Raw genomic sequence first — 15,273 nt, forward strand, 5'->3', positions numbered from 1 at the left:
CCTGCCTGTTCCCAGACAGTGCAGACAGTATGCTGGCCTCATTTCCTCAGCCCAACTATTCTGTTATTTAGAAACTTTCTGGGAGGCCAGGTGGTAGAGCGTGAGGTTAGGACAACCCGCGTCTGTCTCTGCTACCTTTGAATCAGGTGGCCCTGGGCCAGCTGCCTTAGTGCCCTGAACGTCTGTTTTCCCAGATGTAAAATAAGATGAGACATTAGCTGAGTGGAGACGTTGGGAGGAGACAAGTGGTTGGGGTGAGCAGGGCAAGGCGGGCTGCAGCGCCCCCTGGTGTTCGGAGGTCCCTAGGTAACAGTCGTGGACCTCTTGGTCAAGTTTTCTCAGCTCAGACTTCACCCAGAACACTGAGCACAGAACTGTGCTGCTGGCCGCTTATACTCCATGTCTTCCCGGTTCGCAGGAGCTAAGCGGTAGAGCCACGAACTTCTGCACCTCTCCCACTGAGTTCCTTAGGCCCTGGAGTCTACACCTACCAGCTAGCTTGTTCTTAGGTTTCACGGGATCACTGCTCCAAGCCTGTGTCAGCCCCTCAAGTCTGTGTCACCCTCCTCTCCCCAGACCCCAAATCCCTCCCACATGGGAACTGGTCTTTGCTGCTTTCTCCCTGACCCAGTGTCCTTGACGCTTTCTAGAACTTTCTCTGTCGTATTCCTCCCACCCAGCCTCGCCCCTTCTCTCTTTCTTTCTGGACCTCCGTGTATCGGCTGCTGGCTTTTCAGCTCCTCCATTTTTGCCCACTTCAAGTTTCCCCTCCACTGCTACTCTCTTGCTTTCCTCTGTCAAGCCCCACAGGCATACTTCTGTCCTGGCAACCGCCTCTTCATCCTCTGTAAAGGCAAACTTCCAAGTCTACTGTTAGCCACATTTGGTCAACGTTTTTCTTATCATCTACTCTTTTCAATTTTTAAAAATATTTAAAACATCTTCCTGAGACAATAATACACTTTTAAATAATTTCTTTGGTAATATTTTGTTGGTGTTTTACTGTATGTGTATGTGTGTGTACCTGTGTGTGTATGTGTGTTTGTCTGTGTGTGTATCTCTGTTAGTGCCTGTGTGTGTCTGTGTGTGTATCTCTGTGTGTGACTGTATGTGTCTGTGTGTATATCTCTATGTGTGATAGTATGTGTCTGTGTGTGTATGTGCCTGTGTGTATATGTGGTTGCCTATGTTGTGTGTATGTGTGTGTGCCTTTGTATGTCTCTGTGTGTATGTGTATCTCTGTGTGTGCCTGTGTGTGTGTATGTGTGTTTGCCTGTGTGTATATGTGTGTATCTCTGTGTGTGACTGTGTATGTCTCTGTGTATATGTGTATCTCAAGTACTGCATGTGCCTGTGTGGATGTATGTGTGTATGTCTGTGTATGTCTCTGTGTTTATGTGTGTGTATCTCTGCATGTTCCTGTATGTGTGTGTAACTCTGTATATGCTCCTTTTCCATTGTTGTGATAAACACCAGGACCAAGGCATCTTACAGAAGGAAGGGTTTATTTGCCTTGCTGTCGCAGGAGGTGAGTCTATCCTGAGTAAGAAGAGTAGCAGCAGCTAACAGCCTTGGTGGCCCAGGCAGAAGCTGAGTGCTCATATTTTAAACTACAAACAGGAAGCAGAGAGTGAGCTCAAATTAATGTAAGACTTTGAAACCTCATTACCAACCCTCCTCCATCAAGGCTGGACCTCCTGAACCTCCCAAAGAATGCCAGGAACTGGAGAGCAAGTACTCAAATGCTGGAGGCTCTTCAGGAAGAGACATCACATCTGAAACACACACACCCACAGACACCCACCCACCCACACACACACACATACACACCATGGTCTTGTCATGTAGAAGGAAGAGAGTGTTCATGAATGAAGAATTCCAAACTCCAAACAGAGTCTATCTCTTTGTGTCATTTTCCATTCAATGAACTTATCATGTGACCCAGGGGCACTGCAGCAGAGGTTGAGAACTGTAGTCTTGTGTGTGGGGAGAAGGGCAAGAACTGGTGTAGGTAGACTGCCACAGACACTCAGAGCTTCACTCTTTGAGCTGAACCTCCTCCCTACAATTCCCATTGTCCTGAGGGAATGAAGAAGCTGAGGTTTGGGGTCAGAGAGAATGACGTTTGAATGCCACAAATGACCTGATAATTCTGACTGTAGACTCTTTAAGCCTTTATACATGAGACTATTACCAGGGAAGCCGGGCTCTCCCTTTCTGAGTTCTTGGTTTTGCTAATAAAAGAACTTAAAGATGGATTCCGAAGGAAACTCAAAGACAATTTTATTAAAATTCGAGATAAAAACATCAGGCTGGTTAGTTGGTAAATCTTGGCAGCTACCAGGAGGAGGAAGATGGAAAGGGGAAAGGCGCTAAGCCTCTTTGAGTTAGGATACAAGAAAGCAGCCGTGCTCCCAGGTGGGGGTCAGCAAGCAGTTGTGTGGCAAAAGGGAGAGGGGCCTGGGGAGTTAGCATGTCGAAGTCCAGGGTGTCCAGGAAGCACGCCTAGGCTTTGTGTTAGTCTCTGAAAAAGAAGTTGCTCCCAGGAAAAGGCGAAGTTCAGTAAAAATTGGGCAGGCTACATGGTGGAGGCTCTAAGCAGCTGCACCAAGGGAGGGCTCCTGGGGAAGAAGTATATTATCTCATTAAAGGTATAATTATTCCTCCCCTCTCTTTAACAGACTTAGGGTGAATCCACTTCCTTGGGATGAGGGGGAGGGGAGGGGTGGTGAACTGTTGATCCTATATTTGACAAGTTCTCCTGGGTTAACTCTTAAGATGGGAGACAAGAGCATGTAACATTCCCATCTTTGGACCTGATCAGAATGTCATGTTTCTACCATTCCACGCATTCCACGTTTTTGACCAGGAGCCCTGATACCTCTTCCTTTTACCTGGTCAAAAACCAATCCTCCCCAAGGAAAAGAAAAGTCCAAAGTGGGCCCCAAGGAAGGAGTCCGTCCTCAAGGGTTTCCAAGTGATTAATTCCTGTAGCATGTTTAGTCTGCTATAACAGAATGCTATAGGTAGGTAGCTTATTAACAACAGAAATTTCTTTACTATCTCTTGGAAACCTGGGACATCAAGGTGCTTGTAATTCTACATCTACTCAGGGTCTTCCCCTTATCACAAGCAATGCCTTCACCCTGAGTTTCCACATGGCTGATGGCACAGCAAAGTTCCCTGGGGCCTCTTTATAATTTTTAAAATATATGTGCACACTCATGTGGGTGGGGTACAACAACATGTGTGTACATATGTGTTTAGGGGGTGCTACAACATGTATGTGTTCATGTATGCTTGGGGAGTGTTATAACATGTGTGTGCCCATGTGGTTAAAGCCTGGAGGACAACGTGAGTGTTTATTTCTTTTGAGACCTGGAACTAACTAGTTAGGTAAAACTGAGTGGCCATCACACTCCAAGGACCCTCCTGTCTCTGCCTCCCTTAGACTGAGATTGCAAGTGTGTGCAGTCACAATTTTACCTGGATTCTGGGATCGACCTCAAGTCCTCATCCTGCAAGGCAAATGCTTGGCTGTCTGGCCATTCTCGAGGCCCCAGCTATGTCCTCGTTCAGAAAGGCAGTACTCCCAAACATAGAGGCTCCACATCATGACTTATGTCCTCCCAGCGGTCCCTCCACCAGACACTGCCATGTCAGGGCTCAGGATTCTAAGCCAGGGATTAGAAGAGGACATTCTAAAGGGGCAGGTAGGTGCCTTTTGCTGGGCTCAGTGTGGCTGGCTCCACGAGTTTTAGGGAAGGCTGGGCTGCACAGGGAGAGGCCACCATGCCAGCTCAATGCAAATGAATTGTCTTAGCTCCCTTCTCCTCTGTTGTCACCATAAAATGCCTGGAAAGCAAAGATCCCCAAATTCTAGCTTGATGACAGGTCCCATTCATTGTCTGTTTGTTGACACAGTATGGCTTGTTTTCTACGAGGGCAGCCTTTGTGCCGGCTCCTCTGGGGTCCAATGCACAATTTTCCTTTGGCAAGGTTTCCTCCATTCCTTTCCCTAACTGTAACAGCCTGGCAGAAACCCGTGCATCCATGAAACAGCCATCGTTATTATCATGTGGCTTGGCCCTGCTTGGCTCTCTGTCTCTGGGGCATCAGTCGATTCAATTAAAAGAGGTCAAGGCTGTGCTGGCTCTTTATTGTTGACATTTTTCCAAATTCTCACCTCATTGGAGAAGTTGGAAGGGCACTTAGTTCTCATTTGTTTATAAATTCTTAGACACACACACACACACACACACACACACCCCTTTGGAAGAAAATATGCCAAAATATTTCTGTCTGAGTAGTGGAGACTCTCATTGTCCGCTTGCTGACAGAGCATACTCACGCCTCCCGAGAGGTGTGCATGGTGTTTGAGGTAGTCACAGGCTCCATGGGTGAAAGAGGTAGAGATGCTTGAATATATCTTAAAACTGTGGCCTTGTGCTCTGAGCACATTGACGATGTGGTAGTTTGAGTGAGAATAGCCCCCATAGGCTCACATGTTTAAATGGTTGGTTCCCAGTAAGTGGAATTACTTAGGAAGGATTAGAGGTGTGGTCTTGTTGGAGGAGATGTATCACTGGAGATGGGCTTTCAAAAGCTCACACCAGGTCCAGGTCTCTCTCTCTCTCTCTCTCTCTCTCTCTTTCTGTGTGTGTGTGTGTGTGTGTCTGTGTGTCTGTGTGTGAGTGTACGCATGTGTGTGTGTGTCTGTCTCTGCCTTTCTCTGTTTCTATCTCTGTTTCTCTCTGTCTCTCTGTCTTTCTGCCTCTCTGTCTCTCTCTGTCTTTCTGCCTCTCTGTCTCTCTCTGTCTTTCTGCCTCTCTGTCTCTCTCTGCCTTCTGCCTGCAGATCGGGATGTAAAGCTCTTAGCTACTTCTCCAGCATCATGGTGGCCTGCCTGTTGCAACGTTCACCATGGTCATGGACTAGCTCTGAAATCATTGTAAGCAAGCTGCCAATTAAATACATCCTTTTATAAGTTGCCTTGGTCATGGTGTCACTTCATACCATCAGAACACTAGCTAAGAGACAGACGGCGGACCACTTACAAGGAACACCATGTCCCTTGTTTGAGCCCTCTCACTCTAGATAGTAAACCTTACCAATTCTGGGCAAAAAGCCACCATGTACCTAAGGACTCTCAATTCCGTGAAGGTTCATGTGGGGTAAGGTTCTTGCTTTGAGTATTTGTAGAGATTAAAGGGAATTCACTTGGTTCTAAGCACTTTTGAGAGGGTCTGGAAGTCACAGGGTGGAGGTAACTGAGAATCTGCTCACCTGTGCGCATGCGTTTAGATGTGCACACACAAACAGCACACACCGATGCTCCCCATGCTGCTTCTGCATCCTTAGGCAAGTGTAAACATTCTTCCCTCCCCTCGGAGAGAAGGCTGGGCAGCGCTGGCTTCCCTCTATCAGCCAAGGTATGCCTGTGATGAATTGTGAATGGGCTAACACATCCTAAATCATAAAGAAATCCAATTTAAACCTCAGCACACAGCCCAAAGTCAGATTTTAATCTAGACTTTGCTCAAATCTATTGTGCACCTCACAAGGAGACATGAGAGGCAAAACTTGGAGGTTTATACCAAGCAGATATTGACTAGTGCTTTGTGTTGTGTATTGTAGGGAAAACCTTTTCATTTTTACTGTGTGAGTGTGTATGTGTGTGTGTGTGCTCATGAATAAGTGCAGATGTTTAATATCCAGTAGCAATAAATAGCACATCAACCCAAAAGGAGAAATCAATTTCTGACCTGTATTCATGTTAGTTATGGTTTCCTATTGCTGCGACGATACGCCATGACCAAAGCAAGTTGGGAAGGAAGGGGTTTATTTGCTCCCCCCACACACCCAGATTGTAGTCCATCACTGAAGGAATTAGAACAGGAACTTAAAGAGAGCAGGAACCTGGAGTCAGGAGCTGATGCAGAGGCTATGGGAGAGCGCTGCTTACTGGTTTGATCCCCACAGCTTACATAACCTGCTTTCTTATAGAGGCCAGGATCACCAGCCCAGAGATGAAACTCCCACAATGGCCCAGGCTCTCCCGCATCCATCACTGACTAAGAGAATTCCTTAAAGCTGGATATCATGGAGGCATTTTCTCAATTGAGGTTCCTCCCTTTCAGATAACTCTAGTCTGTGTCAAGCTGACATAAACCTATGCAGCCCGGTTCATTTTTACTACCCTAGAACTTCTAAGCTGGACGGAGGGTTTGCCTTTGAACGAGATGTGGTTCATTTCAGTGGAGATGCACTTTCTGCTCGAACTGTCTTTAAAGACTGGAGGTCGCAGGAGGACCTTTCAGAGTGGTTAGAACTCCACATGGAGGTATTGGAAGATCAGCACCGCCTTGTGGACAGAGGGACTCACACTGGCTTGCCCAGTCTGCTGTTGTGTCATCCCAAGATGATGGCATAGCATGAAACCATGCTTTCAACTTTGATGCAATATATGAGTCTTTGTTGTTGTTGTTGTTTTTTAAATCCCCATCATTATATTTTACTCATTTCTGTCTGTATATATGTGTGTTTATCTCTCTTTTTGTATAATTTTATAACTTATATGGATAGGTCTCTGTACCTACCACTTGGAAGTTTAGAAGGAGTCTATAGACACTGAGGTCTTTTTGCTTTAGACTATAATCTTCGTTAGTCTTTGAAAATGTATACAATGTATTTTGTCATGGTCCATCTCTATTGCCTCCTTGCTGCTGTCCCCAGAATCCTCTAACCCATCTCCTAATTTCATATGTTCCTTGTTGTTATTCTTACTGTTAACCTATTGGTGCTGATCCTATGTAGATGAGGTCATCCTCTGGGGGATAAACAATCTACCAGTAGCCAGGGAGACACGTGACTCCCTCTCAATCAGCAGCCACGTTTCTCTGCTAGGGGTAGGGCATTAGGAGCCGCTCACAGATCCCCTTTTATTACAGGACCATTCATTCTGCCTCTTGCTCACTGAGTCTTCTATAGCCAGCACCCGTATCCATGGCTTTGTCCTCCACCCCTATGATCCTCTCATTGAAAGGCTGTCTGTCCCCTGGGCAGCTTTTATGCTTATGGAATTGGGCTTTCTCGTGCAATCTCATTCCCTTTGGAGCCGCATGCATCCAAAGTTCATTCCTTTTTATTAAGTAAGTATATCACGGTATTTATGAGTCATCGTGTATTTAGCCATCTGCCTGTTGAGGAGAGATGAAATGGCCGTGAGTGTGGATGTGCGGGCTTTTTATATCTGTGTGGTAAATGGCCAGGTAATGTGGCAATTTCATGTGTACCTTTGTAAGAATCTGCCAAACTGCTTGCAGCACAGACTCTTATGCTTTGGTATTGGCTACGTGGTGTACCACAGCTCCTCAGCCCATGGCTTCTCTCCAGAAGTTTTACTTGTGGGGAATCACCCTTGTATCTTGGGTCACCAGTGAGAGTGTTTGTCATTGGGGATGCTCAGGATATTGCTCTGGCTTTGGGATATCCCAAGAAGGTGGAGATTCAGTAGTTAGTGGAGATGACCTTCCATGGGTTAGGGTCATGGACCAAATAAAAGGGGTAGCACGCGCTGAGAGCCAGCATTCACCCTTCTGCTTCTTGAGTGATGACGCAATGGGAAGAGCTGCCTTGAGCTCCTGCTGACGCAATTCTCCACTGCACCAGCATGGACTATACCCAGGAACTGTGAGCCAAAAGAAACCTTCCTTCAGACGCTTTCGTCAGGTACTTTTCATAACAACAATCCCAGGGAATTGTGGGAGGTTCTTGGGAATGGTGGTAGATATCCCACGAGTTGGAATGGGATGTCCTGATACTATGTCACTGCAAGGAGTTTACCCTAGCCTGAAAAATGTCAGGGTTGTGAGTGAAGCAGTGAATGAATTAATGAGGAGCTGGCCAATTAGACTTCTCCATCGTGGTGTAAGTGGGCGGTAATCCCTCCACAGTCATCCTCTCAGACTGCAAGCCGCTGCCCCTGTGGGGCACACAGATGGGAGACCACATCCAGAGAGTGGAAGGAGAGTGATTTGAGGCCCAGATAGGCTACTTTCTGTCTTTCCTTACTGCATCACTGGAAGGGAAGCCATTCCTGGCTGTGTCACCTGTAGGGGAAACCAGGAAGAAGACAGCACATGTAAACTCACCCTCTTCCCAGCGTGCTCCACCCACACAACACAGAAAACCCACATTGCCCTGGCAGGGCAGTCTCTCCAGGCCGTTAGAGCCAACAGGCTGCTTGGAACGGGTTTTAGGTTCAGAATCCGTGAATGTTGATAAGAGAGACTGTCCGTGTGTCGAACAGAGAATCTGTACTTTGGTACACTCTGTAAATGCCACCCAGATAGGAGGACCAACTGTTTCTTATCTCTAGAAAGTTCTCTGTGTCCCTTCATGAGCAGTACACACCAGATCTCTACCAGATTCCTGCACACTAATCTCAGGACTCCGCCGCTCCCCATCTCTGCCCAACTCTGTCCTCAGGCTGTAGCTGGGGTCTCTTTCGCACCAAGGGCTCTTCACCTGCCCTCTGGAACAACCTCCCAGGCTCTTAGGACAACCCCCACTCAGCCTCCTCTTGAGCCTTCCTCCTCTCCCTTCTCGTGTGTGTCTGCCCACTTCTTCTCCGAGCCTTCCTAAAGAATTAATCCACATGGATTCACTCCTTATCCCAGCCTCAGCGCTGAGCTGAAAGACTGTTGCTTTAGGGAAACCACTCAGATGCCCTCGATTATAGAATTCTCACCTTGCTGTCCCATCACGTGAGTCCCACGTGACATTGTCACTTGATTTCTTTCTCCTCTTCTTTGTAACTTTCCCAATGGAAGAGCTTCACTTGTTAGCTTATTTGGTAGCTGGCCTTTTTCTACACTGTGTGAAGTGAGGACCCTTCACCCTATGCTCTTCCACACCTTGTCCAGAGAGCACAAGCCCAGCAAATTCTGTTGGAAAGGGTTGGGTACGGTGGCAGGCACTTTTAATTCAGCACTTGGGAAGCTGAGACAGGAGGATTGCTATGGGCTCTTCTGGAATAGTTAGTGATCATTGTTGATTTGACATGATCTAAAAATCACCAAGAAACTAAGTCTATGGGTCCACTTGTGTGGGATTATCTCGGTTAGGTTGTGAGATACTATCTTTTACATAAAAAGAAGTTTTTTAGTTATTCATTTTTTTTACCTGATGTGTAAACGTGTTTTGCCTGCTTGTGTGTATTGGCACCATGTGTGTGCAGTGTCCACAGAGGCTAGAAGAAGGTGTCAGTCCTCTGGGACTAAAGTACTATACTGATGGTTGGGAGTTACCATCACATAGACCCACTAGGGTGGGTTCTTGGAATTGAACCCAGGTCCTCTGAAGGAGCAGCAATTGCTCTTAATTGTAGAGCCATCTCTCCAGCCCCTGGGAGTGATTGATTTAATTGAATTAACTGAGATAGGAAGACCAGCTCACTGTGAGTAGCGCTTTTCCCTCCCTGGGATCCTGGGCTGTATAAATCGGAAGAAGCCAGTTGGGGAGCAGCGCATGCGCATTGCTTTCTGCTTTCTAATCCTGGCTGCCACGTGACCCTGATGCTTCAAGCTTCCGCTGACTCGACTCCCGCGATACAGTCACACCGTGATGGACCATACTGTGAACTGTGAGCCACAGGAACTTTCTCCCCTAAGAATGGTTTATCAAAGCAACAGAAAGAGAAACTAACACGCACATACCTGTCTGCAAAAAAGCCAGTAGTGGGGGCCTAGAGAGCTGATTCAGCAGTTACGAGTGTTTGCTGTTCCTGCAGAAGACTCAAGTTCAGTTTCCCGCACCCACATCAGGAGGCTCACGATCCCCTGTAACTCCAGCTCCAGGGAATTCGATACGATACGTCTGGCTTGTGTGGGCGCCTACACTATGTTCACACACTCCCCACACATACTTAAAAGTAAATATTCGTTTAAGTTCTATAGGATGAGTGGATTGATGGATGAATGAATGAATGAATGAATGAACGAACGAATGAATGAATGAATGACTAAGTAGCAGCCCATGGTGGTCCTGTTTGTAGTAGGCTGTCAGCATTGCTCCTGTGAAGCCTGTTTCACAGATATTTTTCCTTTAGTCTTTCATTCTGCCCGTGTTTTCTGGCTTCTTCTCTGAGCCAGGTTCTCTCTTAGGGGAAAGAGATGCGAAACCTACCCTCAGGAAATCTGTAGTCCAGGGGAGACACTACTGACATCAGGGCGGCATGCGTTCTAAGAGTAGGGCAAGCCTGAGAGCCTGACATGTCACTGCATCTGAGCCTGTGTTGGGGACAGAGCTTTATAAACAGAGCTGGTCATTAGAACATCACGATAGAGCTCAATTAAGTGTCACCTAATTACTGTGGAAGCTATTTGTCACACCTACGTTTTGTGGACTATGGTGAGGTTTGACCACATGTAACGTAACTCGTGTCTCAGCATTTCCCATCAGGAAGGAAGGGAACAGAGAACCAAAAGTCCGGGGGCCAGTGTGTTAGCTACATGACAGTCTCTCAGAGGCAAGCCCCGGTCTAGAAGGTGAGGTCTGTGGTGACCTGCATATTCAACAACGTGTAGACAACGCACAGGACTGTTGACCCAATACTGTAAATGGTCCAGCCTTTGTAAATATTGTTGAGCTTTAAAGAAATGGGTATTTTTGTGTGTGTGTTTATTTTCACGAATGAAGAGGCTCCTGTGCAGTTTAAAGGAGCTAACACAAAGAGAAGAGGCGAGCACGTTAATCTGCAGAAGGACCAGAAGTCAAAACAGTGTTCTCAGACACTGTCTGAGGGAGCCTGGGTTTTCCTTGAGGAAGAGCTAGCAGAGTTTTGATGTAAATGTCAAAGTGGCTGCCTGTGGCTCGGTGCTCCAGTGTGCTTTTTGTCACTCAAGCATGGAAGGGGTAAAATCACAGGGCCTGAGCCCTGGACGAAGAGCCAAGGGCAACTAAAGGATGCTGAGAGCAGGGGACTACGGGCTGACATCGATCAAAGAAAAAGAGGCCATTTATTTGAGAGTGCCCAAGGAAGGGCATGGGAGGGGCTGAAGGGAAAAGGGAAGGGAGAAATGATGTGATAATATTTTAATTTCAAAAATTAAAAAAAAATGAAACCAACAAGCTTATGAGTGCCTAGCAAGGTAGGCTGGGTCCTGAGATGGGTCCCACCTGCAATGATGTCAGGTTACCCGACAAAACAGCCTGTGACCATGTCATTAATGCTCAGTTGACCTGGAGGCAGCGAGCTTCCTGGGTGGGCTTCTCCAATACCATGCACTCTCTAAAGCAGAGAGGGCTTTGTTTTCCTCCCCCTCTCTCTGTTTTAATGACTGCTTGAGAAGAAGAAATCGTAAGTCCCAAGCATAGGTCCCTCCCATGTGGCGGCTAGCTTAGAAGGGGCCGAATTGCCCTGGGCTAGCCTTCCAGTGGCCTGAGCCCCTGGGAACCAGACAACAGTGACTTTAGGTCCCCAGAAACTAGATCCTTCTGACTCCAGCTGAGCCTGTGAGCCCAGTCCCCAGTTCTTCAGCCTCTTGAGGCTAAGGAGAGAATCTGGTTGCACCCTACAGAGGCCAATGATGGTGTGGGCCGCTGTCGAGAGTGTGTCCTGAGCTACATGTTCTGTGACAATGTTGTGCAAACACACAAGCAACCTGGGAAGATGAGGACTCCCATTCTCCTACAGCCTTTTGGCAGAGCGGGCAGGACCAGAATCCTGTGAGGTCTCTGGGAACTACTTTGCTCCAACATCTCTGTGCTATTTATCTCCTGGTGTATATCCTTTATTCAAATCATTCATCTACTCAATCTACCTAGTTAGCTAAAGCACGGGGATTTCTAAAAATGCCAGTGGAAGAGGCAAGAGACTGGCACTTACTTACTGGTGAGTTTGATACCAGCCTTCACACTAGAATTGGGGGCTCTGTTGGGGGGTTCTGTCCACTGGCTTGGGATCCCCTGTTCCTGGAGTTGCAGAGGTGACAGACTACGGCCCACTGATCCCATGGTCTTGGGCTAACTTTCAGGGTGCTGTAACACACAGATCATTTTGTAAGAGGATTGCAGAGGCTAAGCCAGGATTCCATGTAAGCCATTAATGGAACTGAGTTCTTAAAGCCACCTCCCCATCCTCAAGTTACCCAGGGTGAGTCAGATTGGATCAGAGTCACAGTCTAGGGATAACTCATCCTTAAGCCTCTACCTGTGTTTTTGTCAACAGAGAAACCCTCGCCTGCACCTGGCTGCATCACACATGAGATGCCAGATTCTCTGTGGCACCTGTGGTCATGAGATAACTCTTAACTAAACTATAATACTACACCCACTTATGGCTATCATTTTAATCGGGTGCTCCACTGACTTATAGAAGGTGGCCCACACTCTTGCAAGTTCCTCTCTCCATCCCTCTACAGTAATTTATACCAAGATGATAAAAAATTTGATTTATTTTACAACACATCAGTAATTGTGCTCTACAAATAAGTCCGTAATGATAATCAACAGCATTTTCAACATAATTTAATTTGTCTTCTCCCGAGAGGTAGTTAAATGCAGTAATAATAATGCCAGCATTATGGACTCAGTGGCAGTTAATCACAGTCTGAATATGCAGACAGCCCCAATATTGTATTGACAGAAATTAAATTAACCATCAGCTCGGGCAATCAGTGGCTATACAGCTATTAAAAGCAATAAAAGCAACAAACCCCGACCGTTGCCAATTACATTTTGACATATACAAGGATAGGGACAGATGCTTTAGATCTGAAGGATTTTTTTTTTTTTAATTTCCCTGAAAGTATTGCAGGAGAGTTACACCTTATGTGGGTGTGTACTGCTCCAACCTGTAGTCTGCAGGCGCCAGGTGCATCCCTTGCAGCCTTGACTCAACAGAGCTTCTTTTCTTAGATGACTGGAGGTCCTGGGGCCCAGAGGACAATGCCAAGGCATCTTCTTACTGCCTTTGCCCTTTGAGCTCCTGCCTTAGTTAGGGATTCTATTGCTGTGGTAAACATCATGTCTTTTGGAGAGGAAAAGGTCAGTTTCACCTCACAACTCTTAGCTCACACTCAATCACTGAATGAGTCGGGACAGGAACCCAAGGTGGAAACCTGGAGGCAGAGGCTGAAGCAGAGGCCATGAAGGACTGCTGCCAACTGGCTTGCTCCCCATGGCTTGCTCAGTCTGCTTTTTTTTTTTAATAGTACCCAGGACCAACCTTCCCATGGGTAACACTGCCCACAATGATTTGAGCCCTCACATCAACCATTAATCTGGAAGCTAGCTTGGAATAGCCTAAGGACAACTAGGGCTCTGGAAAGAGGCATGGAAGTGGGGTGTTCTGTTGGAGGGTCAGAGGGCCAGAGCAGGAGGGGGTCCTTGGGTGAAATGAATGTGTTAAGGCTGAATTATACCAGGAAAATTGGGGGGAAACCAAAAGGAAGTCTTGATGGGGGACACTGATGGGAGGACACACCTAGTGGTCCCTTAGGGTCACACTGAAGAGGTGGGATTTGGATGTTAGAGCTGAGACAGTAGACTAAAGCTTGTGTGTGAATCTGACCTGTGCAGCCTATGTTTATAAATAAAGTTTTATTGTCAGGCGGACAGGCCACTGGTGCTTATAGCACACAGTGGTGTGTGAAGCCTGCAGTGGCTTTCTCAATACAGCATCCTGTAGGGAAGCTCCTTAAGCTCAGAAACTAAACAACTCACTAACTCCAGGAAGTCCCTGAAACTGTCTAGATTCACTAGGCCCTTTCCTCCTCAAGTGTGTATACACACAGACAATCTGAACTGCCTAGAAGAGATGGACCTGAAAGATATCTACCTGAAAGAGGCTCAGACCAACTGATCTTCCTGGAAAGGACAGATTCGGTGAGCTGTCACCCATGCTGGGGTAGCTTTGCCTTTGAGTCATCCCTCGCCCACACTTTGTACGTAACCCCAATAAACCTCACTGGCTCAGCAGCTTGTGCTTTGGTGGTACACTTGCTTCAGGCTGTCATTGGTCTTTGAGTTTTATTCACATCTTCCTAGTAGTGTCAGTGCTACGGAGCTCTAAAGGAGATGTCATTTGAAGCCATCATAAACTTTGACCCCCCGCTGTGAGCACTACCATTTCACCACTTCCTCTCCTCCCCGGCTGTGCTGTAAACATCCTCTGTCTCTATCACATTCTTGGACCAGACATTTCATGGAGGCAGCTGCTGGGGGCCGCTGGGAGACATGACAATGCTTTTCTAGGAACCGGACTGACTGCTGGTTTTCTTTCTGCCACACTGGGACCCATCCTCCATGGTCATGGGTTGCACATAGGGTAGCTTCTAGGTAGAGAGGAAGGCGAGAGAAGGCTGTGTCATTTAACTGTGGGTCACTGTGGCTCCTCCGGCAACCTCCATCTGCAATGAGGAATAGAACTGCCATGTGAAAAATGGCACGCCCTATCCCCGGTCCCTGAAATATTAAACATATATGCACACAAACACACAGACATAAATAAAAGCATCCTCGCCTGCCTGAACCGAGGGTGAGACCAATATATAATCAGGCAAGAGATTTTTCCAGGTGATACTTGCTTCTTTGCAAACCCCCACCCATATATTACTGTGCTGACGGCCGAGTTCACTTTACAAGCACTTTTATTTTTCTAACAGTTATCTGAAGAAACCCACACTCCGCTGAATGGCAGGCATGCACACATCGACTGAAGGCCACGGCTGACTCTGTTATGACACCCATCTCCACTTATGAGGAAAGACGGGGTATTTGTCTGGTCTCTCTGTCATTGGTGAGTTTTCCCTCGTCCTCCATGAAGATAGGTGTCACAACACACATCAGTTGCCCGTAATTTCTCTTTTTCTATGCAAGAGATACAAATATTGCCTGTCGCTGAGGAGAAGTTGGTTCGGAGAGGGCAGGAGGGTGCACTTCCTATCTATCTGCTTGCTGGGAGGTGGAGGGGATTAGGGTAGAGGAGGGTTAAGGATCACCTTCTGTGCCCAAGCCACAGGCTGCCTTTGTCCCTTTAAGCAGTGTCCTGTGCCCATGGGTCGTTGCTCTTCGAGTCCTTCTGCTGCTGACTTCATCTGGACCATCTGTGTTTCTCCCATCTTCTCTTCCTGGCTCTAAGAAAGGGATCGGACCTACCTCTTGACAAAATCTATGCCCTGTGGTCCCAATTTAGCCCTTCAGCACCGTTAGAAAGCTGCTGTGTTTGAGTTGCTCACAGAAGCTATCCAGATGGCCAACCGATAGATG

The 15,273-nt window shown here is 47.0% G+C and overlaps 1 long non-coding RNA gene across 1 annotated transcript; it reads right to left on the reverse strand.

The window, feature by feature from the left end:
* Positions 1-7,129: 7,129 nt before the first annotated feature.
* Positions 7,130-9,532, reverse strand: LOC116080205. The gene is made up of 2 exons (XR_004114352.1): positions 8,753-9,532; positions 7,130-8,111 (listed from the first exon to the last, which is right to left on the reverse strand). It is a non-coding gene; the product is annotated as an uncharacterized LOC116080205 (long non-coding RNA).
* Positions 9,533-15,273: the final 5,741 nt, after the last annotated feature.

The sequence above is a fragment of the Mastomys coucha genome, unplaced genomic scaffold (assembly GCF_008632895.1).
Source record: "Mastomys coucha isolate ucsf_1 unplaced genomic scaffold, UCSF_Mcou_1 pScaffold6, whole genome shotgun sequence".
Lineage (NCBI taxonomy): Eukaryota > Metazoa > Chordata > Mammalia > Rodentia > Muridae > Mastomys > Mastomys coucha.